Source organism: Odocoileus virginianus, chromosome 10 (genome assembly GCF_023699985.2).
Source record: "Odocoileus virginianus isolate 20LAN1187 ecotype Illinois chromosome 10, Ovbor_1.2, whole genome shotgun sequence".
NCBI lineage: Eukaryota > Metazoa > Chordata > Mammalia > Artiodactyla > Cervidae > Odocoileus > Odocoileus virginianus.
Window position 1 is genome coordinate 838098 of NC_069683.1, and position 24337 is coordinate 862434.

The 24337-nt window shown below is 39.8% G+C and overlaps 1 long non-coding RNA gene across 4 annotated transcripts in view; it reads left to right on the forward strand.

Moving 5' to 3' along the window:
• Positions 1 to 14495, forward strand: part of LOC110152202 (uncharacterized) — a 50588-nt gene extending 36093 nt beyond the window's left edge. For 3 of the 4 annotated variants that reach the window (XR_011489829.1, XR_011489830.1, XR_011489828.1), the window contains 2 exons: positions 11156 to 11273; positions 14327 to 14495. This is a non-coding gene — a long non-coding RNA (uncharacterized lncRNA). The other variant, XR_011489831.1, reaches the window with a different exon arrangement.
• The last annotated feature ends 9842 nt before the right edge of the window (positions 14496 to 24337 follow it).

Below are 24337 nucleotides of genomic sequence, written 5' to 3' on the forward strand. Positions count from 1 at the left end.
TTTAATCTGTATGTGTCCCTTGCTTTGAGGTGGGTCTCTTGTAGACAGCATATATAGGGGTCTTGCTTTTGTATCCATTCAGCCAGCCTTTGTCTTTTGGTTGGGGCGTTCAACCCATTTACATTTAAGGTAATTATTGATAGGTATGGTCCCGTTGCCATTTATTTTGTTGTTTGGGGTTCACGTTTACACCACCTTTCTGTGTTTCCTGTCTAGAGAAGATCCTTTACAATTTGTTGAAGAGCTGGTTTGGTGGTGCTCAATTCTCTCAGCTTTTGCTTGTCTGTAAAGCTTTTGAGTTCTCCTTCATATCTGAATGAGATCCTTGCTGGGTAGAGTAATCTAGGTTGTAGATTATTCTCTTTTATTACTTTAAGTATGTCCTGCCATTCCCTTCTGGCCTGAACGGTTTCTATTGATAGATCAGCTGTTATCCTTATGGGAATCCCTTTGTGTGTTATTTGTTGTTTCTCCCTTGCTGCTTTTAATATTTGTTCTTTGTGTTTGATCTTTGTTAATTTGATTACTATGTGTCTTGGGGTGTTTCGCCTTGGGTTTATCCTGTTTGGGACTCTCTGGGTTTCTTGGACTTGGTTGGCTACTTCCTTCCCCATTTTAGGGAAGTTATCAGCTATTATCTCCTCGAGTATCTTCTCATGGCCTTTCTTTTTGTCTTCTTCTTCTGGGACTCCTATGATTCGAATGTTGGGGCGTTTCACATTGTCCCAGAGGTCCCTGAGGTTGTGCTCATTTCTTTTGATTCTTTTTTCTTTTTTCCTCTCTGCTTCATTTATTTCCACCATTTTATCTTCTAACTCACTTATCCTATCTTCTGTCTCTGTTATTCTACTCATGGTTCCCTCCAGAGTGTTTTTGATCTCATTTATTTCATTATTAATTTTTAATTGACTTTTTTTTATTTCTTCTAGGTCCTTGTTAAACCTTTCTTGCATCTTCTCAATCTTTGTCTCCAGGCTATTTATTTGTAGCTCCATTTTGTTTTCAAGATTTTGGATCATTTTTATTATCATTATTCTAAATTCTTTTTCAGGTAGATTCCCTATTTCCTCCTCTTTTGTTTGACTTGGTGGGCTTTTTCCATGTTCCTTTACCTGTTGGGTATTTCTCTGCCTTTTCATCTTGTTTAGATTGCTGTGTCTTGAGTGGGCTTTCTATATTCTTGTGGTCTGTAGTTCCTTTTTATTGTGGAGGTTTCACCCAGTGGGTGGGGTTGGATGATTGGTTTGTCAGGGTTTCCTGGTTAGGGAAGCTTGTGTCAGCGTTCTGGTGTGTGGAATTGGATTTCTTCTCTCTGGAGTCCAGTGGATTCTCCAGTAATGAGTTTTGCGATGGGTCTTTGTGTTAGGTGTGACTTTAGACAGCCTGTGTGTTGACACTCAGGTCTATGTTCCTGCGTTGCTAAAGAATTTGCGTGGTATGTCTTGTTCTGGAGCTTATTGGCTCTTGGGTTGTGGTTGGTTTTAGTGTAGGTATGGAGGCTTTTGGATGGTCTCTTATTCCTTAATGTTCCATGTAGTCAGGAGTTATCTGGTTTTCTCAGGTTTTGGGCTTAAGTCTCCTGCCTCTGGGTTTCAGTTTTATTCTTCCAATAGTCTCAGGACTTCTCCCAACTATACAGCACTGATAATAAAACTTCTAGGTTAATGGTGAAAAGATTCTCCACTGTGAGAGACAACCAGAGAGATTCACAGAGTTACATGAAGAATAGGAGAGGGAGGAAGGAGATAGAGGTGAGCAAGAGGAGAAAAAGGGGACTCAAGAGGCGAGAGACAGATCTACGTAGTTATCTGTTCCCAAAGTGTTCTCTGTTGCCCAGACACCCACAAAGATCACAGAATTGGATTGGGAAGAGAAGGGGAAAGGAGGAAATAGAGGTGTTCTGAGGTAGAAAACAGAGAGTTAAAAGTGGGAGAGTAATCACCACACTCCTGAATAGAAATGGGAACTGAATATTGGATTCTTAAATGTCCAAAATTTATATCACATACTGAAAAACAAAGATTAAAAATCTAGTGTAGAGGTTAGACTCATTGAAATACAATATTTAAAAACAAAAACAAACAAAAAAATTAGAAATGTGTATGAAGTTTGGTTTAAAAAATAGGGTTTTTCTCTCTCTCTTTTTTTTTTTTGGCAAGGTTATAGTGAAATGAAAATGAAAATTAAGGAATAATAGAGGAGTGTTAGAGGACTTTAAAAGGAAATAGAAGAGAAAAACAAGAAAAAAAAAATTTTTCCCTAATTAAAAAAAAGTAAAAATATATGAAAATGAAAGATGAGGAGTAATGGGGGAGTAATGGGGAATTTTAAAAGAAAATAAAAGAGAAAAAATAAAAAATTTAAAAAAAAAAAAAGGAAAGAAAATTTTTTTTTCCTAATTAAAAAAAAATGTAAAAATATATGAAAATGAAAGATCAGGAGTAATGGGGGAGTAATAGGGAATTTTAAAAGAAAATAAAAGAGAAAAAATAAAAAGTAAAAAAAGAAAAATTTTTTTTCTAATTAAAAAAACGTAAAAATATATGAAAATGAAAGATGAGGAGTAATGGGGGAGTAATAGGGTGTTTTAGAAGAAAATAAAAGAAAAAATAAAAAAAAAAGGAATAAAAAAAAATTTTTTTTTCTTTCCTAATTAAAAAAATCGTATAAATATATGAAAATGAAAGTTGAGGAGTAATGGGGGAGTAATAGGGAATTTTAAAAGAAAATAGAAGAGAAAAAATAAAACAAAAAAAAACAAAAAAAAAAAAAAAGAAAAAAAATTTTTTCTTTTTTTTTTTTTAATAAATTAAAAAAAAAATACATATATATCTAGGAATTCCTCTGGAGTTGTTGCGGTCAGTGTAGGTTCAGTTCAATTTCAGATAGCTCCTCTTTCCAGCTTACACTTCTAGATATCTATAGGCCCCTTCCGGTGTAGTCGGTGTTACCTTCAGGGATTTTAATCTGTTGCACTGGTCCTTTCTGAAGCGGTTCCCTTTGTTTATTTTGGCTTCTCTTCGGTGTCTAATTTCCGCCCTGACACAGGCGGGCAGAGGTGATCTCTTATTTAGGTTCGCTAGTTCAGTTTAGCCCTGCTACGGGGAGGGCGGGGCGCTGCAGACAGATACCGCCCTGTGTGGCTAGCACTCACCGGCCACCCTGGGTTTGCCCCGCTCACGGGTGTCTGTGCTTTCTCCGTCTACACTGCTCAGGCTCCCGGCTGCTATATATGGAGCGGGCCCTGCGTTGAGTGCGTTTGCAGATTTCGGGTACTCCACAGAAGCGCGGATTCGGTTGCGCCTGCGTTTTGTGCCTTTCCCGGCCTGAGCGGTTCGGGCAGCCAGGGTGCAGCGCGCCTTTTCCCTCCGCGGCGAGCGGCCCAGGCAGCCAGAGGTTTGGGCGCCCTCTCTCCCCGGGTACGGCGCGCTTTTCCCCTCCGCGGCCCCAGCGCGCGCCGCCAGTCGGGTCTCAGGAAGTCTTTAGCTAGAACCCGGAGGCCTGTTTGCAGGGTGGGAGGGGGTGGCTTCTCAGGGGCTGAGTTTGCCCTTTTCCCCTCCCCCCTGCCTCCTACCTCCAGCGGGGACGGGCCGGCTCTTTCCTGGACTTTCTCAGTCCCTTTGTTTTGCGAACTGCAGGCAGTGTGTTCCGACCGGTTAGTTTCGTCCCACCGTTTAAAAAAAGCTCCCTCCGATTGCTCTCAGGGTCTTCGGGCCGGTCCTCACCCTAAGCAATGCCGCCCGCTCCTCTCCGTTCCGCCCCGCTTGTTTGCTGGCGGGTGCGGGCGTCTGGGGTACTTTTCTGCTGGGAGTTGCTTTTAGGCACGTAATCTGTGGGCCTTATTTAATTTTTCCTCCCAGTTAGATTGCCGAAAACTTCCCCCAGTCCCGCCAGTGCGAGGGTTTCCTGGTGATTGGAAACTTCCTCTATTAAGACTCCCTTCCCGGGACGGGTCACCGTCCGTAGCTCTTTTGACTCCCTTATTATCGTTTATATTTTCTCCTACCTCCCTTTGAAGACAATGGGCTGCTTTTCTGGGCGCCTGATGTCCTCTGCTAGCGATCAGAAGTTGTTTCGTGAAATTTGCTCAGCGTACAAATGTTCTTTCGATGAATTTGTAGGAGAGAAAGTGGTCTCCCCGTCCTGTTCCTCCGCCATCTTGGCTCCTCCCCCCGTGACTGATTCTTAAGGGAAAAAAAAAAGCTTAATATTGTATTTTTAAGAGTCTAACCTCTACTCTAGATTCTTAATCTTTGTTTTTCAGTATGTGATATAAATTTTGGACACTTAAGAATCCAATATTCAGTTCCCATTTTTATTCAGGAGTGTGGTGATTACTCTCCCACTTATGACTCTCTGTTTTCTACCTCAGAGCACCTCTATTTCCTCCCTCCACCTTCTCTTCCCAATCCAATTCTGTGAATCTTTGTCGGTGTCTGGGCTACGAAGAACACTCTGGGAACAGACAACTGCGTAGATCTGTCTCTCTCCTCTTGAGCCCCCCCTTTTTCCTCCTGCTCATCTCTATCTCCCTCCTCCCTCTCCTCTTCTTCATGTAACTCTGTGAACGTCTCTGGGTGTCTGTAACCATGGAGAATCTTTTCACCATTAACCTAGAAGTTTTATTATCAGTGCTGTATACTTGGAGAAGCCTTGAGACTACTGGAAGAATAAAACTGAAATCCAGAGGCAGGAGACTTAAGCCCAAAACCTGAGAACACCAGAAAACTCCTGACTACAGGGAACATCAAGTAATCAGAGATCATCCAAAAGCCTCCATACCTACACTGAAACCAACCACCACCCAAGAGCCAGTAAGTTTCAGAGCAAGACATACCACGCAAATTCTCCAGCAATGCAGGAACATAGCCCTGAGCATCAACATACAGGATGCCCAAAGTCACACCTGACACATAGACCCATCTCAAAACTCATTACTGGACACTCCATTGCACTCCAGAGAGAATAAATCCAGTTCCACGCACCAGAACACTGACACAAGCTTCCCTAACCAGGAAACCTTGACAAGCTAATCATCCAACCTTGCCTACTGGGTGAAACCTCCACAATAAAAAGGAACCACAGACCTCCAGAATACAGAAAGCCCACTCCAGACACAGCAATCTAAACAAGATGAAAAGGCAGAGAAATACCCAGCAGGTAAAGGAACATGAAAAATGCCCACCAAGTCAAACAAAAGAGGAGGAGATAGGGAATCTACCTGAAAAAGAATTTAGAATAAGGATAATAAAAGTGATCCAAAATCTTGAAAACAAAATGGAGTTACAGATAAATAGCTTGGAGACAAAGATTGAGAAGATGCAAGAAATTTTTAATAAGGACCTAGAAGAAATAAAAAAGTCAATTAAAAATGAATAATGTAATAAATGAGATCAAAAACACTCTGGAGGGAACCAAGAGTAGAATAATGGAGACAGAAGTGAGCTAGAAGATAAAATGGTGGAAATAAATGAAGCAGAGAGGAAAAAAGAAAAAAGAATCAAAAGAAATGAGGACAACCTCAGGGACCTCTGGGACAATGTGAAACGTCCCAACATTCGAATCATAGGAGTCCCAGAAGAAGAAGACAAAAAGAAAGGTCATGAGAAGTTACTCGAGGAGATAATAGCTGATAACTTCCCTAAAATGGGGAAAGAAATAGCCACCCAAGTCCAAGAAACCCAGAGAGTCCCAAACAGGATAAACCCAAGGCGAAACACCCCAAGACACATAGTAATCAAATTAACAAAGATCAAACACAAAGAACAAATATTAAAAGCAGCAAGGGAGAAACAACAAATAACACACAAAGGGATTCCCATAAGGATAACAGCTGATCTATCAATAGAAACCGTTCAGGCCAGAAGGGAATGGCAGGACATACTTAGAGTAATGAAAGAGAATAACCTACAACCTAGATTACTGTGCCCAGCAAGGATCTCATTCAGATATGAAGGAGAACTCAAAAGCTTTACAGACAAGCAAAAGCTGAGAGAATTGAGCACCACCAAACCAGCTCTTCAACAAATTGTAAAGGATCTTCTCTAGACAGGAAACACAGAAAGGTTGTATAAACGTGAACCCAAAACAACAAAGTAAATGGCAATGGAACCATACCTATCAATAATTACCTTAAATGTAAATGGGTTGAATGCCCCAACCAAAAGACAAAGACTGACTGAATGGATACAAAAACAAGACCCCTATATGTGCTGTCTACAAGAGACCCACCTCAAAACAAGGGACACATACAGATTAAAAGTGAAGGGCTCGAAAAAAATATTTCACGCAAATGGAGACCAAAAGAAAGCAGGAGTAGCAATACTCATATCAGATAAAATAGACTTTCAAATAAAGGCTGTGAAAAGAGACAAAGATGGACACTACATAATGATGAAGGGATCAATCCAAGAAGAAGATATAACTATTATAAATATATATGCACCCAACATAGGAGAACCGCAATATGTAAGGAAACTCTAATGACTATGAAAGAGGAAATTAACAGTAACACAATAATAGTAGGAGACTTTAATACCCCACTCATAACTATGGATAGATCAACTAAACAGAAAATGAACAAGGAAACACAAACTTTAAAGGACACAATGGACCAGCTAGACCTAATTGATATCTATAGGACATTTCACCCCAAAACAATCAACTTCACCTTTTTCTCAAGTGCACATGGAACCTTCTCCAGGATAGATCACATCCTGGGCCATAAATCTAGTCTTGGTAAATTCAAAAAAATTGAAATTATTCCAGTCATCTTTTCTGACCACAGTGCAGTAAGATTAGATCTCAATTACAGGAAAAAAAAATTATTAAAAATTCAAACATATGGAAGCTAAACAACACGCTTCTGAATAACCAACAAATCATAGAAGAAATCAAAAAAGAAATCAAAATATGCATAGAAATGAATGAAAATGAAAACACAACAACCCAAAACCTATGGGACACTGTAAAAGCAGTGCTAAGGGGAAGGTTCATAGCATTACAGGCCTACCTCAAGAAACAAGAAAAAATTCAAATAAATAACCTAACTCTACACCTAAAGCAACTAGAGAAGGAAGAAGTGAAGAACCCCAGGGTTAGTAGAAGGAAAGAAATCTTAAAAATTAGGGCAGAAATAAATGCAAAAGAAACTAAAGAGACCATAGCAAAAATCAACAAAGCTAAAAGCTGGTTTTTTGAAAAAATAAACAAAATTGGCAAACCACTAGCAAGACTCATTAAGAAACAAAGGGAGAAGAACCAAATTAACAAAATTAGACACGAAAATGGAGAGATCACAACAGACAACACTGAAATACAAAGGATCACATGAGACTACTACCAGCAGCTCTATGCCAATAAAATGGACAACCTGGAAGAAATGGACAAATTCTTAGAAAAGTATAACTTTCCAAAACTGAACCAGAAAGAAACAGAAGATCTTAACAAACCCATCACAAGTAAGAAAGTCGAAACTGTAATCAGAAATCTTCCAGCAAACAAAAGCCCAGGACCAGATGGCTTCACAGCTGAATTCTACCAAAAATTTAGAGAAGAGCTAACACCTATCTTACTCAAACTCTTCCAGAAAATTGCAGAAGGTAAACTTCCAAACTCATTCTCTGAGGCCACCATCACCCTAATTCCAAAACCAGACAAAGATGCCACAAAAAAGAAAACTACAGGCTAATATCACTGATGAACATAGATGCAAAAATCCTTAACAAAATTCTAGCAAACAGAATCCAAAAACATATTAAAAAGATCATACACCATGACCAAGTGGGCTTTATCCCAGGAATGCAAGGATTCTTTAATATCCACAAATCAATGTAATACACCACATTAACAAATTGAAAGATAAAAACCATATGATTATCTCAATAGATGCAGAAAAAGCCTTTGACAAAATTCAACATCCATTTATGATTAAAACTCTCCAGAAAGCAGGAATAGAAGGAACATACCTCAACATAATAAAAGCTATATATGACAAACCTACAGCAAGCATTACCCTCAATGGTGAAAAATTGAAAGCATTTCCCCTAAAATCAGGAACAAGACAAGGGTGCCCACTCTCACCACTACTATTCAACATAGTTTTGGAAGTGTTGGCCACAGCAATCAGAGCAGAAAAAGAAGTAAAAGGAATCCAGATAGGAAAAGAAGAAGTGAAACTCTCTCTGTTTGCAGATGACATGATCCTCTACACAGAAAACCCTAAAGACTCTACCAGAAAATTACTAGAGCTAATCAATGAATACAGTAAAGTTGCAGGATATAAAATTAACACACAGAAATCCCTTGCATTCTTATACACTAACAATGAGAAAACAGAAAGAGAAATTAAGGAAACAGTATCATTCACCATTGCAACAAAAAGAATAAAATACTTAGGAGTATATCTACCTAAAGAAACAAAAGACCTATACATAGAAAACTATAAATCACTGATGAAAGAAATCAAAGAGGACACAAACAGATGGAGAAACATACCGTGTTCATGGATTGGAAGAATCAATATTGTCAAAATGGCTATACTACCCAAAACAATCTATAGATTCAATGCAATCCCTATCAAGCTACCAAAGGTATTTTTCACAGAACTAGAACAAATAATTTTACAATTTGTATGGAAATACAAAAAACCTCGAATAGCCAAAGTAATCTTGAGAAAGAAGAATGGAACTGGAGGAATCAACCTGCCTGACTTCAGACTATACTACAAAGCCACAGTCATCAAGACAGTATGGTATTTGCACAAAGACAGAAATATAGATCAATGGAACAGAATAGAAAGCCCAGAGATAAATCCACGAACCAATGGACACCTTATCTTCGACAAAGGAGGCAAGGATATACAATGGAAAAAAGACAACCTCTTTAACAAGTGGTGCTGGGAAAACTGGTCAACCATCTGTAAAAGAATGAAACTAGAACACTTTCTAACACCATACACAAAAATAAACTCAAAATGGATTAAAGATCTAAATGTAAGACCAGAAACTATAAAACTCCTAGAGGAGAACATAGGCAAAACACTCTCCGACATAAATCACAGCAGGATCCTCTGTGACCCACCTCCCAGAATATTGGAAATAAAAGCAAAAATAAACAAATGGGACCTAATGGAACTTAAAAGCTTTTGCACAACAAAGGAAACTTTAAGCAAGGTGAAAAGACGGCCCTCAGATTGAGAGAAAATAATAGCAAACGAAGCAACAGAGGATTAATCTCAAAAATATACAAGCAACTCCTGAAGCTCAATTCCAGAAAAATAAATGACCCAATCAAAAAATGGGCCAAAGAACTAAACAGACATTTCTCCAAAGATGACATACAGATGGCTAACAAACACAGAAAAGATGCTCAACATCACTCATCATCAGAGAAATGCAAATCAAAACCACAATGAGGTACCATTACACGCCAGTCGGGATGGCTGCTATCCAAAAGTCTACAAGCAATAAATGCTGGAGAGGGTGTGGAGAAAAGGGAACCCTCTTACACTGTTGGTGGGAATGCAAACTAGTACAGCCGCTATGGAGAACAGTGTGGAGATTTCTTAAAAGCCTGGAAATAGAACTGCCATATGACCCAGCAATCCCACTCTGGGCATACACACCAAGGAAACCACATCTGAAAGAGACACGTGCACCCCAATGTTCATCGCAGCACTGTTTATAATAGCCAGGACATGGAAGCAACCTAGATGCCCATCAGCAGACGAATGGATGAGGAAGCTGTGGTACATATACACCATGGAATATTACTCAGCCATTAAAAAGAATTCATTTGAATCAGTTCTAATGAGATGGATGAAACTGGAGCCCATTATACAGAGTGAAGTAAGCCTGAAAGATAAAGACCATTAAAGTATACTAACACATATATATGGAATTTAGAAAGATGGTAATGATAACCCTATATGCAAAACAGAAAAAGAGACACAGATGTACAGAACAGACTTTTGGACTCTGTGGGAGAAGGCAAGGGTGGGATGTTTTGAAATAACAGCATCAAAACATGTATATTATCAAGGGTGAAACAGATCACCAGCCCAGGTTGGATGCATGAGACAAGTGCTCGGGGCTGGTGCACTGGGAAGACCCAGAGGGATCGGGTAGAGAGGGAGGTGGGAGAGGGGATCGGGATGGGGAATACATGTAAATCCATGGCTGATTCATGTCAATGTATGACAAAAACCACTACAATATTGTAAAGTAATTAGCCTCCAACTAATAAAAATAAATGAAAAAAAATCATCCTCGATAATTATCAATTACATTTAATATATATGTATATGTGTTCACTTCAGTCACTTAGTCATGTCTGACTCTGCAACCCCATGAACTGTAGCACCCCCAGGCCTCCCTGTCCATCACCAACTCCTAGAGCCTACCCAAACTCATGTCCACTAAGTCAGTGATGCCATCCAACCATCTCATCCTCTGTCATCCCCTTCTCCTGCCACCTTCAATCCCTCCCAGCATCAGAGTCTTTTCTAGTGAGTTAGCTCTTTGCATCAGGTGGCCAAAGTATTGGAGTTTCAGCTTCAACATCAGTCCTTCCAATGAACACCCAGGACTGATTTCCTTTGGGATGGACTGATTGCATCTCCTTGCAGTCCAAGGGACTCTCAAGAATCTTCTCCAACACCACAGTTCAAAAGCATCAATTCTTCGGCACTCGTCTTTATAGTCCAACTCTCACATTCATACATGACTACTGGAAAAACCATAGCCTTGACTAGACATGTATATATGTAACCATGTATTGATATGGATATGGTATATGTGGGATACCGTATATCCCAATTACTGTAAAATCATTTTCATTATGTAGAAATAAGAAAAATTCAGAAAAATGGAAGCTAATATATGCTGTGGAACTAGTTAATTAACTAGTAACCATAGTATGATATATATATGTAACCATGTGTATGTGTAACCATATATAATTATATGTAATTTTATATATATATATATATATATATATATATATATATGTAAAACCATAGTGGTTGAGGTGGGAGAATATAATGAGTAGTTTTTCTATTCTCTTTTTCATCTTCCTGAAATTTTATTATACTTTTATTTTTTTTAGTGTTAACATATAAAGATATATAAGAATGACATTTTCTTTTTGAAAACAGAGAGCTGGTAAAATCCTTTCAAACTATTTGTTCCTATTCACCACTTTGGAGTTGTGTGTGGCATCGACATTGATCCATTGGTTGTACAAAGCAAAACGTAGCAGATGATAAAGATGTGGTAGGTATCTCATTTCTCCCCTGGTGAATCAGAAAATGTTGTCTTCTGCTATGAATATTGTTTGAAGAACTAAGGTTTTGATCAGAACCAAGTGTAAATGGTATCATCTCTAAGAAGAAACTGTAGGTGACTGAGTACACTCTGCTCTAACTGTTGTTGACTACATGGGTTTCTATGCAAATGTAAATGACCTTCTGTAGCAAAGGTGTTTTATATTACAGGATATTTTTATATTCACATCTCATAAGAGAATAAGATAAAAGATACATGATTTTCTGGCTCAGGTCTGTTTAATTCAGTAGATAGTCCCCTGAAAAACAACAACAACAATTTTATGAAGATTGTTATCAGGCACAGGGATATTCAAATGCTGAAGCTCGTAACTTTACTTCTCAAAACTTTAGAGAAGTTGAATCTTAAAGCTCAGGACGTTTAGTATTTTCAGTGGTTCAGAAACCAAGATTTGGGGGTGATAACTGGGAAGTTGGAAAAGATAATAAAACTTTTAAATAAAGCTATGTTCTTCTTCCATACCTACAACTTTATGTCTAAAGGCAAACTTCATCTCCAGCTGACTGTGGCATCACGGAATCAGAGAACTTTCATAGAAGATACATCTGTCCTTTCCGCCCCAGTGGCCAAAGCACAGGTCCAGGCTTAAGGATCAATGGAATCATAAGAACAACTCAGAAGTACAAAGTTAGCATTAAAGAGACAGTGATTTGTCCATGTGTCCTAGAACAGACACATAGAGAGATTCAGGAAATAACAAGAAAGAATGGAATGACTCGGACCTGGAAACTTGAAGTGAAAGAAGTAAAAGGAGAGTTGAGGAAAAAAAAGAGGAAAGCAGATCCTAGTCTCAAATATTTCTGGTTCTAGGATGTCATGGATACTTGGATGAAAATACTGATACCTAGTTAATACTTTCCTCTACTTCAAGCATCTGTTGAGAATAGACAATGCTAACTAAACACTGAAGCACAAATATCTGAGATCAAGTCAGCCACTGTTCTGAAAGGATAATGGAAATGAGAACAAAATGCCCAAATAATGTGAAGAAAAGAAAGAAAGTCAAGGAAACCTTAGGTCTAAGCTATGAAGCAGTGTGAATAACAGAGGTAAATCTCCAAGCTAAAAGTTATACCCAACACTATTGATTTTTTTTTTCCAAGCAGAAGTGTCACTATATGATAAGTGTAATGGTAGAAATTATAGAAATCAGAATATGGGGAAACTTCCACACATGACATCCTTTTGAGGATCTCAAAAACTAGCAACAGGAAGGAAAATTTTACAGAAAATTTACTGAAAGGCAACCAGTGCTCAAGAGGTATTAGGCTTTAAAAACCCGAATTTCTCTGGAGTAACACTCAACTCATATATGCTTAAAAGGAAATGCCTTTTGCAGTACAAATGGAGATGCAGCTCTTGTATCAAGAGAAACTGTAAAATCCAAGGGAATTCTGATGATTCCTTCTCTACTTCTAATTAATTTTATCAGACTGATTCAAAATAAAGATTATTTAAGCAAGGCAATCTGCAGATTAAGATAAACAGAGCATCATTATGGAATGGTAAGTACATTAGTGAGGCTAAAATAAAATCTCTGTGGGGGTGAGTAGTGGGAAATGGGGGTCAAGAAATTAGATTGGGCTGAATTATTTCAGAAATAAATGTTGTGCTATATGATCAGGCTCTCGTGAAAAGAGGAAAAAAAAAACATGAACATATGAGAAGTATAGTTTTCTACTCAAATAGATAAACTGATATATAACCACACTGTACTAAATAATAATGTAATTTAGTCTGAGTAGAAAAATATATGTTCTTAATATTTGCAAATGATGTGAGTGACAAAGGATTAGCCTCCAAAATTTACAAAGAGCTCACATGGCTCAATACCATAAAAACAAACAACATAATCAAAAAATGGGAAGAAGACGTAAATAGACACTTTTCCAAAGAAGAAATACAGATAGCCAAGAAGCACATGAAAAAGATGTTCAAAATTTCTAATTTTTAGAGAAATGCAAATCAAAACTACAATGAGATACCACCTCACACCAGTCAGAATGGCCACCATCAAAAAATCTACAAACAGTAAGTGCTGGAGAGAGTGTGGAGAAATGAGAACCCTACTATGCTATTGGTGGGAATGTAACTGGTATAGCCACTGTGGAGAATAATGTGGAGGTTCCTTAAAAAACTAAAAATAGAGCCACCATATGATGCAGCACTGCCACTCTTGGGCATACAGCCACAGAAAACCTTGGTTTGAAACTGTACATGCAACCCAAGATTCATTGCAGCACTGTTTACAATAGCCAAGACATGGAAGCAAACTAGATGTCCATCAACAGAGAAATGGATAAAGAAAATGTGGTACACATACACAGTGAAATATTATCCAGCCATAAAAAATGAAACAATGCCATTTGTAGTAATGTGGATGGACCTAGAGATTATCATACTACATGAAGCAAGTCAGACAAAGAAAAATATATCACTTACACATGGGATCTAAAAAATGGATACAAATGAACTTATCTACAAACAGAAACAGACTCACAGACTTGGAGAATGAATTTACGGTTCGCAGGAGGGAAGTGTGAGTGGGAGGGATGGAGCACGAGTTTGGGGTTGACATGCACACACTGCTGTGTTAAGAAATCAGCAACAGGGACTACTGCATGGCCCAGGAAAACTTGCTCAATATTCCTTAATAACCTAAATGGGAAAAGAACTTGAAAAATAATGGAAAATTTTTTTAAATTTAAGAACATTCATAATTTTTAAAAGGAAAATATATGTTCTTATATGATCAATCTGTGTTTTGGAATCTGTCTCTCTGCACTGCGTGGTCTTTGGCTTTCAACCTAGAGATGCAAAAGGGAAGGAAGGAAGGAAACCAAAAAATATGGCATTCTTTTAAAATCTCAATGTTGAGAATATTCCAGTTAGCACTGTTTCCAAATTTCTACCCCCAATTCTGTAGTTCTTTATTTTAGAGTATATTAACTATCAATTTACTAACACCTAACTTGCCTCAGGTACACGGCAGAAGAGGATCCTTTATCTACACATTAAAGAACCACCATGACCTCAGTCAAGGAGGCAAGTTTAGTGGCGAATGAAGAACTTCATTTTATTCAAGAGGCTTGTGGGGAAATACATTTTAATTAAATTCACCTCAGTATTTCCTTTCCCCCATTAATAAAAGCTTAAATTGATAAGTATGGCTATTTTTTCTGTGTGGAGAGGTGCTGGGGTAGCACATTTTTTAATCCATTCATCTGTCATTGGACACTTAGACAACCTAAGTCTTGGCTGTTTCTCACATAATTATTTGGTACTCTTTGGCTATACATTCAGAAGCAGAATTGCTGGATCACATGGACCCTCCATACTGCTTTTCATAGTTGCTGCGCCAACCTATATTCCCACCAACAATGCACAAAACATTTTTTGTCATTTTTGGTAACAGCCATTCTAACAGGTGTGAAGTGATAGCTAATTATGGTTTTGATTATCATCAGGTTTTATTTCCCTGATGATCAGTGATGTTGAGCACCTTTTAATGTGCCTTTACCAAGTTTTCCATTAGACTTGGGGGGCTTTCATTGTTCCATTTAAGAATTATTTACATACTCTCAATACAAGTCCCTTATTGGGTATGAGTGTGTGAGCCTCTCGGCTGTGTCCTCCAGGCGTCTCTGTCCGTAGAATTCTCCAGGCAAGGATACCAGAGTGGGTGCCACTCCCTTCTCCAGGGGATCTTCCCAGCCCAGGGATTAAACCCCGCTCTTCTACATTGCAGGCAGGTTCTTTACTGTCTGAGCCACCAGGGGAGCTTCCGTTACTCTCTGTATGATTTGCAAATATTTTCTTCTGATATATGAGTTGTCTTTTCACTTTCCTGATGGTTTCCTTTGCTACACAAAAGTTTTTAATTTGATGAAGTCCAATTTATTTTTTTCTTTTGTCACTTCTGAGTTTGGTATCATATCTAATAAGCTGTTGATCAGTTCAAGGTCATCAATATTAACATTTTTTTGGCATTTTGGAATTTCAGCTCTTCCATTTATGTCCTTAACCAATTCTGTGTTAACTTTTCATATGTTGTGAGGTAGGAATCTAAATTCATTCTTTTGCATATAAATATTCAGTTAACCCAGAACCATTTTTTGAAAAGCCTATCCTTTTCCCCATTGAATTGCCTAAGTAACCTTGTCAAAAATCAATAGAATGAGTTGTGATAGTCCTCCTCCATTTAAACGTTTTTTAAAATTTTACATTGGAATTTAGTTGATTTTCAGTGTTGTGTTAGTTTCAGATGTACAGCAAAGTGATTCGGTTATACATATACATATATTGTATGATTTTTGACCACCTGTATGTCTTCTTTGGAGAAGTCCCTATTTAGATCTTCTGCCTATTTTTGATTGCCTATATAATTGACTGCCTATATAAATGATATATATACATCTTAAAATGTATATGTAAATATATGAATTGCATGAGCTGTTTGTATATTTTGGAGGTTAATCCCTTGTTGGTTTCTTTATTTGCAAATATTCTTTCCCATTCTGTGGGTTTTCATTTTGTTTATGGTTTCCTTTGCTGTGCAAAAGCTTCTAAGTATAGTCAAGTTTTGTTTATTTTTATCTTTATTTTCATTATTCTAGGAATATTCTCCCTCCTCTTAATTATTGCTTTATAAAATTATCTTTAAAATCATGTAAGAGAAGTTATGAACAAAAATATATTTATACTGACTTTTATATTTATTTAATAACCTTTATAAATGATTTTTATTTCCTCAAATGGAGTTAATTTCATGTCTAGAATTTTTTTTCTGCACGAAGTACTCTCTCTAATATTTATTCTAAGGCAGATCTGCTAGCAATAAATTCTCTGTTTTTATATGCATAGGAATGTCTAATTTCTCCAGTTTCTAAGGGCTACTTTTACTTTTGCTGGATATAAAATTCATTTTTATATTCCCTTTCTTTCAGCACTTTGAAGATATTATTCCATTATCTTCTGATCCCCACGGTTTGTGATGAGAGCAGTTATTTAATCTCATTTTTATATTCCCTTTCTTTCAGCACCATGAAGATATCATTCCAGTATCTTCTGACCTCCACGGTTTATGATGAGAGCAGCTATTTAATCTCATTTTGGATCTCTTGCACATAACTTGCTTTTCTCTTGCTATTTTCAAGATTCTTTCTTTGGTGTAGATGACTCATTATTTTTAATCTGATGTGTCTAGATATTAATCTCCTTGAGTTACTCTACTTGGAATTTGTTGAGATTCTTGGCTTAATGTTTTCATCAAAATTGGGAAATTTTGGCTATCATCTTTTCAGCTCTTCTGTACGCCCTTCTCTCTCTTTCCCTTCTCAGTTTCCCACTGTGCTTGTATTGGTATTCTGGGTGGAACCCTAAGAACACTGAGATGCTGTTCATTTTTCTTCATTCTTTTTATTTCTCTTCATCAACCTATATCATCTCAATTAGCCTAGCTTCAAGATTTCTAATTCTTTCTTCCAGCAGGTCAAATCTGCTATCGAGCCCCCTCTTGTGAATTTTTCATTGCAGTTATTGTACTTTTCAACTCCAGAGTTTCTATTTGGTTCTATTTTTATCATTTTAGTCTCCTTACTGACATTCTGTACTTCTTGTACATTTCCTTTTGTTCTTCAGACATAGTTTTTTGGGGGTTTTTGTGGTTTTTTTTGGCTCTTTGAATATATTCCTAATAGCTAATTTAAAGTCTTTGTTAGGTTTGTTATCTGAACTTCCTCAGGGATACTTTTTGTTAGTGCCTTTTTTCCTATGTATGGGCTATATTTTCCTAATTTTTTGTATGTCTCATAACTTTTTTGTTGCTGTTGTTTAAAACTGAACATTCTGAATAATGTAATTAGGCAACTTTGGAAGTCAGATCCTGAGAGTTTTCACTAGATTTCTAATATTTCTTGTCGCTGTTTGTTTAGCGCTTGCCTGGGCTAATTGTAAAGTCTGTATCCTTCCTCATGTGACAACACTGAAGTTCCTGCCTGATTAACGTAGCGGTCAGCTAATGGCTGGAATGAGACATACTTAAGTGGCTTGAACCTACAAGTTTTCCACCCATTGCTGAAGGGATGTGTAAGCGTGCTGGTTCATTCCTTCAAGATCTTGAGTTTAAAACTCTGCCTTAGCCTGTACTTTCTGCTCACACAGAACCTCAAGGTCAGCAGAAATTAGGGTTTTCCCAAGTCTTTCCTTGACACACACACAACCCTGAACGTGTGTGAGACTGACTGATTTCAAGGGATACGTCAGAACTCTACAAAGCACTTGTTAACACATTATCCCCTAAATTTTCACAGTAGACTTTTTGTCCAGCATCAATTTTGTTAATATTGCTACTGATATTGCTTCCTCAGTAACCTGGCAGCTAGTATTCTTAAAAGCCTCCTGCTGGATTCCACAGATACCTTGGATTAGGGCTTTGTCATTAAATGAGCTCTGAGTCAAATCATATTAAGATAATCCCTGTGATTAGGGCTTTTCCAAGGAGCTGGCATTACTGGTCAAGGAGTGACAGTTCTCTGGCAGAAAGGCTTTGGGGGGAGTTAACTCTGTTTTCCCCCTCCGGTAACAGGCTAGGCTGCTGGTTTTTCACAGCGACCATTCTTCTGAGGCGGTGGTTTTATTTTTTTTATTTTTTTTTTTTTTGAGGCGGTGGTTTTAAAGGCTACCAGGAAGGAGGCAGTCTTTAAGAAACTACTGTTTTATTAAGTTTAATAATGATATTGCTTAAAAGAAACAAAAACTCTTTACAGTGTGTTTCAGAACACATGCTGAACTATTTAAAAGTGAAACGATGAGTCGCCCAGTCCAGGAAAATACGAACGAGAGGGGGGACGGTTGATCAAACAAGGCCGCCAAGTGCCGTCGAGGCTGAGGGATGACGCCATGGGACCCACAGTATTTTTCCTGCATGTGTGAAACGGTCCGCGATAAAATGCTAAGCATAAAACTTTCAAATGCACCTCATCCCATGCCCAGGTGAAGCCGAAGTCCTGGGAAGGCCCAGTGCGACCTGGCTTCCGCCCCTCACCCCCGCCTCAGGCGCGCCCTGCCCCTCGCGCCCGCGGACGCCGCCGGCTGCCGGCCCGGTGCCGGCGTCTTCTCCTCCGCAGGCCGGCAGGATTCTCGCCTCACCTCCGCGGGGCCCTTCTCTGACGAAGTGTCCCCGGGAGGAACGACTCTCCTGACTGCCCTCATTTACATATGTGTGGGCGCGCGCGCGTACCTGACTGCAGAATAGGGTGGAGTCTGTGAAAACTTCGATCTTCCAAGCTCTATCGCATGGGCCTGTGCGGTTTCAGCATCATCTCCGCTCCACGAAAGAATAAACGGGGGACAGAATGCCGACAGTCGACCTGATTTGAGTCACGTCAAACGCGCCATCTAGGAACAGGCATTCCGGGCGCCACAGCGCCGCGCAGCCGACGCCCAGCTGCGGGGGCGCGGGGACCCTGCAGGTAGCGACGCCGTGAGCGCGCGGCCCGTGCCCTCCGCGCGTGCCCGCCGCACCCCAGCCTCGGCCGGAGCCCGGGGCCCGCTGGAGTCCGCAGCCGGCCGCAGCCGGGCCGGGGGGGCTGGGGAAGCTGCGCCCCCCGGGTACCCGGCTGCGAGGCCCGCCGGGCACAGCCTGCAGCGTCGCGCCGCTGTGGGCCTGCGCCCGAGTTTCCGGCACCTTAGTCGGCGGGTGGCTGGTGCTGGGAATAAACTTACACGGGCCGGGGAGGGGGCGGGGGAATGCCAGGATGTTCCCAGTAACCCCACGGCCAGAGTGCTTCCCAAACCACCTACAGCTGGGAAGAACCCAAGGATTCGTTTTGCTACTTTTTGTTTATTCCTCTCAATATCCCCTCTTCAAAGCGTGTTTTCAGTAACTCAACCATTTTACACGCACAGCATCCTCAAAGATACAAGCAAGTTGGCTAATTTACAGAATACAGAGTCTAGTGACTTGGGGATGCCAGGGTCGTGGGGCAAGGAGTGGCAATAGTGACTCCTGCTTTCCACCTTTCGACCACACTCCCATGTTTTTTGTGGTTTCAGGAGATAGGTGTTCGATTTTGCAATCAAAAATACATGAACAGAAACTCATATTCTTGATGATAGGAATGGTTGATTTCCAAACACAGCAAGTTAAGAGTTTTCTCTGACTGTGTGCTCTCTTTCTTAGCTGAATTCATAAGCATTGTTTGGGAGGATCTTTTTTGTTTTTTTTATTTGGAGGATAGTTGCTTTACAATGCTGTGTTTGTTTCTGCTGAAAACAGGAATCAGCTGTGTGTGTATATATGTATACACACATATATACATGTACTGAGCGCCCCTCCACCCGCACCCACCCCTGTAGGTGGTCACAGCACCAGGCTGGGCTTCCTATGTTATATAGCAGCTTCCCACTAGCTATGTAAATGTGCCACAGAGAATTGAAAAGTGGTTCTTCTGGGAATTACTTATTGCAAATCAGCTGACCTGCCCATAGACGTTCAGTTTGACACTAGATATAAAAACCAAAGTTTGTTTTCTCTGCCCCAGGCTCTTAGTACATGCCGCATGTCCCAGTCAGCCTGTTCTTTTTTTCTTGAATCCACTTGCACCAGAGAATGGCTGTATTTGTCTTTGTGGTAATCTCCTGGGATGCCCAAACTTAATTCAATAAATGCCAGAGAAACTACACTGTAAGGGTGACCTTCCCAAACATAGGTTACATGACCGGTGTAAACAAATCTATCTACTTGTGGTAATGGATTCACAGACAGAATTTTATTTTATTTGTCAGGTTGATTTACCAAGCAGTTTTCAAATTCCAACAATTTACAAATACGTTGCTAGAGCCAGACACTACAACACTGTGTGAAGCTTCGCAGCAGCAAAGATGTATGTAAGAAGATGCTTAAAAATGTGGGTGTAATAATACTTGGTAGTGAAAATGTCCACGGTCAGGAACGGACAGGGTGCCATGTAGGGAGAAGAGAGTGGAGGTCAAATCGTACCCTGCTCTACTGAGCCACACAGGAGAAAGAGCCCCCGGACCTGAGGGAGCCAGGTGCCACTGAATTTAAGTGAGTGATTTCCACATTTGATCCCCAGTTTAGAAATGTCATTGTGGTCATAGGCCGGAGACTGGATTTAAGGCTTTAGGTTTCTCCCCTGTGGTCACTGGGTTATTGTTTTGTATTTCCCTGTTCTTCAGTGGGTTATAATTGGGGGATGTGCCCAGTTTGGACCATCAGACAGTTGGGGGTCGTGAAGCTGCACTGTCTCAATGAAGCGCCGTGTTGGAGCCGAAAGGCAGACGTAGGCGGAGGGCCTCAGCCTCCCAGCCTCATGGAGTCATAACGGGGCAGCGGCCACTGTCAGCCTCCCGGCCTCATGGAGTCATAACGGGGCAGCGGCCACTGTCGTATTGGGTGTATGGTCTGCAGACAACTTTGTATGAGCTGAATTAACATGGAAGCGCACTAGGATTGCTGCTGTGGTGACCTGGGAGTAAAGTCATGATGGAAGATACTAAATGCAAGGGAATAATTTAAAATAATTACATGAAATAATCAATGAACTTGTTTCTAACAAGATAGAGAATACATATCGAAAAAAGTATCCAACAAAAAACAAAAAAACAAAAAGAAAAAAAGAAAAAAGTATCCAAAACTGTAACAGGCGAGTGGGCGCTCACACTCAAGTAACAGGAGAAAGGTTGAAGGGAAATAGGAAAGAACAGTCAACTGTGAATCCATTTTGATTTTCAAGTATGTGCCAGTTCCTGTTATTGGCCTCTCATACCAACTCTGTGGGATCGGAAATATCTGAGTAGGACTTGGTCAGTTAGTAATTGACACAAGGGCTTCCTGGGTGGCTTAGTGGTAAAGAGTTCGCCTGACAGAACAGGGGTGCGGGTTCAATCCCTGCACGGAGACGATCCCCTTGAGTAAGGGATCCCACTGCTACTCAAATGGCAGCCCACTCCAACACTCTTACCTGGAGAATGTTACGGACAGAGGAGCCTGGCAGGCGACAGTCCCTGGACCACAAAGAGCTGGACACGGCTGGGCCCCCGAGCACGCACTGGTGATTGATACAGGCAAGATGTGAACTCAAACGTGTGTCACTTGTCTGACAAGAATATATTCCATTTTCTCTATTTCATATGTCTTTGGTACATCTATTTGATAATTTATCCTTGAAAATTGATGGGTGATGTAAACTGGAAGAGAAATAAATGTAAATCTTTACAATTTTGAAATCAAGAACTTAGATATGAGAGTTGGCTACTGACAAAAGATTGAGGAAAAAAAATCTAAACTGGGGAGAGAATGAAGATCCATCAGATTTTGGATAACCAAAACATGAATTCTCAAAGTCATAGGATGATAGTTATAGGAAAGACAAAGCACAGATTAAAAAAAATTACTTTGATTGCAAGTGACAGAAAATACTCATGTTAGATTAAGCGAAACAAAAGAAACTGTGTTTTAAGAATATGTATATGTCATCCAGCACCCAAGAGCAAAAAGGCCTCTAAGTTTCAGGAAAGGATTGGAATTAGGAAGTTGAAAGTCGTCAGTTTTCTTGCTCTTTTTCCTCATTTCTGATTCTTCTGGATATCCTTTCAGCCCATATAGTAGAACATGCCAGTGCTCATTAAGAGTTTATATATTCTTATCAAGAGACAATCCCAGATTAAATTGTATGTTTAAAACAAACTATCTTTGTTCTAAGTATACAATTCCTTGGAAAGAAGCACTTATGGATCCAACTGGAGGCAGATTCCGCCGCCCCCTCCAATCAGATGTGATCAGGGAATAGTTCCTCCAGATGTGGAGCATGAACCTGCGGTGAGTGGACCATATACCCCCAAAAGCATCCATCAGAGATCAGTCATTCATGGCTGCCACCTCTTTTGAACATCTTTTCTTTTTTATTGCTTGCTAACAGTTAGAACTGGACATGGAACAACAGACTGGTTCCAAATAGGAAAAGGAGTATGTCAAGGCTGTATATTGTCACCCTGCTTATTTAACTTATATGCAGAGTACATCATGAGAAATGCTGGGCTGGAGGAAGCACAAACTGGAATCAAGTCTGCCGGGAGAAATATCAATAACCTCAAATATGCAGATAACACCACCCATATGGCAGAAAGCAAAGAAGAACTAAAAAGCCTCTTGATGAAAGTGGAAGAGGAGAGTGAAAAAATTGGCTTAAAGCTCAACATTCAGAAAACTAAGATCATGGCATTTGGTCCCATCACTTCATAGGAAATAGATGGGGAAACGGTGGAAACAGTGGCTGACTTTATTTTTTTGGGCTCCAAAATCACTGCAGATGGTGATTGCAGCCATGAAATTAAAAGATGCTTACTCCTTGGAAGGAAAGTTATGACCAACCTAGATAGCATATTAAAAAGCAGAGACATTACTTTGCCAACAAAGGTCCATCTGGACAAGGCTATGGTTTTTTCCAGTGGTCATGTATGGATATGAGAGTTGGACTGTGAAGAAAGCTGAGTGCAGAAGAATTGATGCTTTTGAAGTGTGGTGTTGGAGAAGACTCTTGAGAGTCCCTTGAACTGCAAGGAGATCCCACTGGTCCATCCTAAAGGAGATCAGTCCTGGGTGTTCATTGGAAGGACTGATGCTGAAGCTGAAACTCCAATACTTTGGCCACCTGATGCGAAGAGTTGACTCATTGGAAAAAACCCTGATGCTGGGAGGGATTGGGGGCAGGAGGAGAAGGGGACGACAGAGGATGAGATGGCTGGATGGCATCACCGACTCAATGGGCATGAGTTTGGGTAAACTCCAGGAGTTGGTGCTGGACAGGGAGGCCTGGCGTGCTGCAATTCCTGGGGTCGCAGAGAGCTGGACACTGACTGAGCAGTTGAACTGAACTGAACTGAAGTTGTGAAAACTGTCTTTCCGAAAGCTAAATCAAAAAAAGTAAATATATAAATTCTGCTGCCTCCCCTGTAGTCAGAGTGAGGGCATTTGGTTGAGGTTCTTCCAATCACATGCTCATGCTCTGGAATTGAATTTGGAAGAGAAAAACAAAACCTGCTCTGCACTGGGCATCAGTCCTGCTTGCACAGATGTGCCCCAGGGAGCAGGGAAGGTTTGACGTCTGCAGAGAGTCCTGCAGAGGGACTTAACGAGGGTGTTAGTCTCCTCAGTCTAGGCTGGTGCTTTGAGCTCACTAGTACCTAATACCCTATCTTGCTTAAGCCAGTCAGATTAAATTATGTTGTCTGCATCTAAGAATCCTAAGGACTCTTAAAGAATCTTTAAGTTTGGTGAAAAGTGGATAAAATCTAACAGGACAATTAAAACTTTTTAGCTTTTTCCAAGAAAGCATATTAATAAGTTGATTTTTAGTTATTATTTCAGGGAGTTATTTAATTGTGAAAAATTAGAGAAAGCAAGAATAAATTTCTCAGGGACTTTAAAGTGGATTATACAAGAAAATCATTATGTTGGTTTTTTTTTACATTTTCTTTTAGAAATAGATTTCATTCATTCTCTCTAATGCCTATGTTACCTTTTGGATAAGATGCCACCACGCCACCTTGTGTTGAAAAAAGAAACCAGAATGTTGGGGGTAAGGACTAAATGCTACTTGAGTGGATAAATGATGGTGATGTTGCAAGTTCCAACTATTTTAAAAAAGAGACAGTGACTCCTCTGTCTCAGCTACCCGATGCAAGAGAATTGATGGAATGAGTTGCAGTGATCATACCTCTATGATTTTCTCTTGTCTGTCTATCTATGTATGTTTATAAAGAGTTTAAAGTAAATCTGAGACTGTGGGTCCTAGAGATGATGAGGTCAGGGGTTATAGTCAAGAGATAAGCTGGCTTTGTGGACACTGATCGCCTCACAGCTCTGTGTTCTTGACATACTCCTTGTTCATTTATTTCGTGGAAGATGAATTTCTAGGCCAGTCTTTCTATCCCTTTGTCCCAACAGAACCTAGCATGCTGTGTCTTTC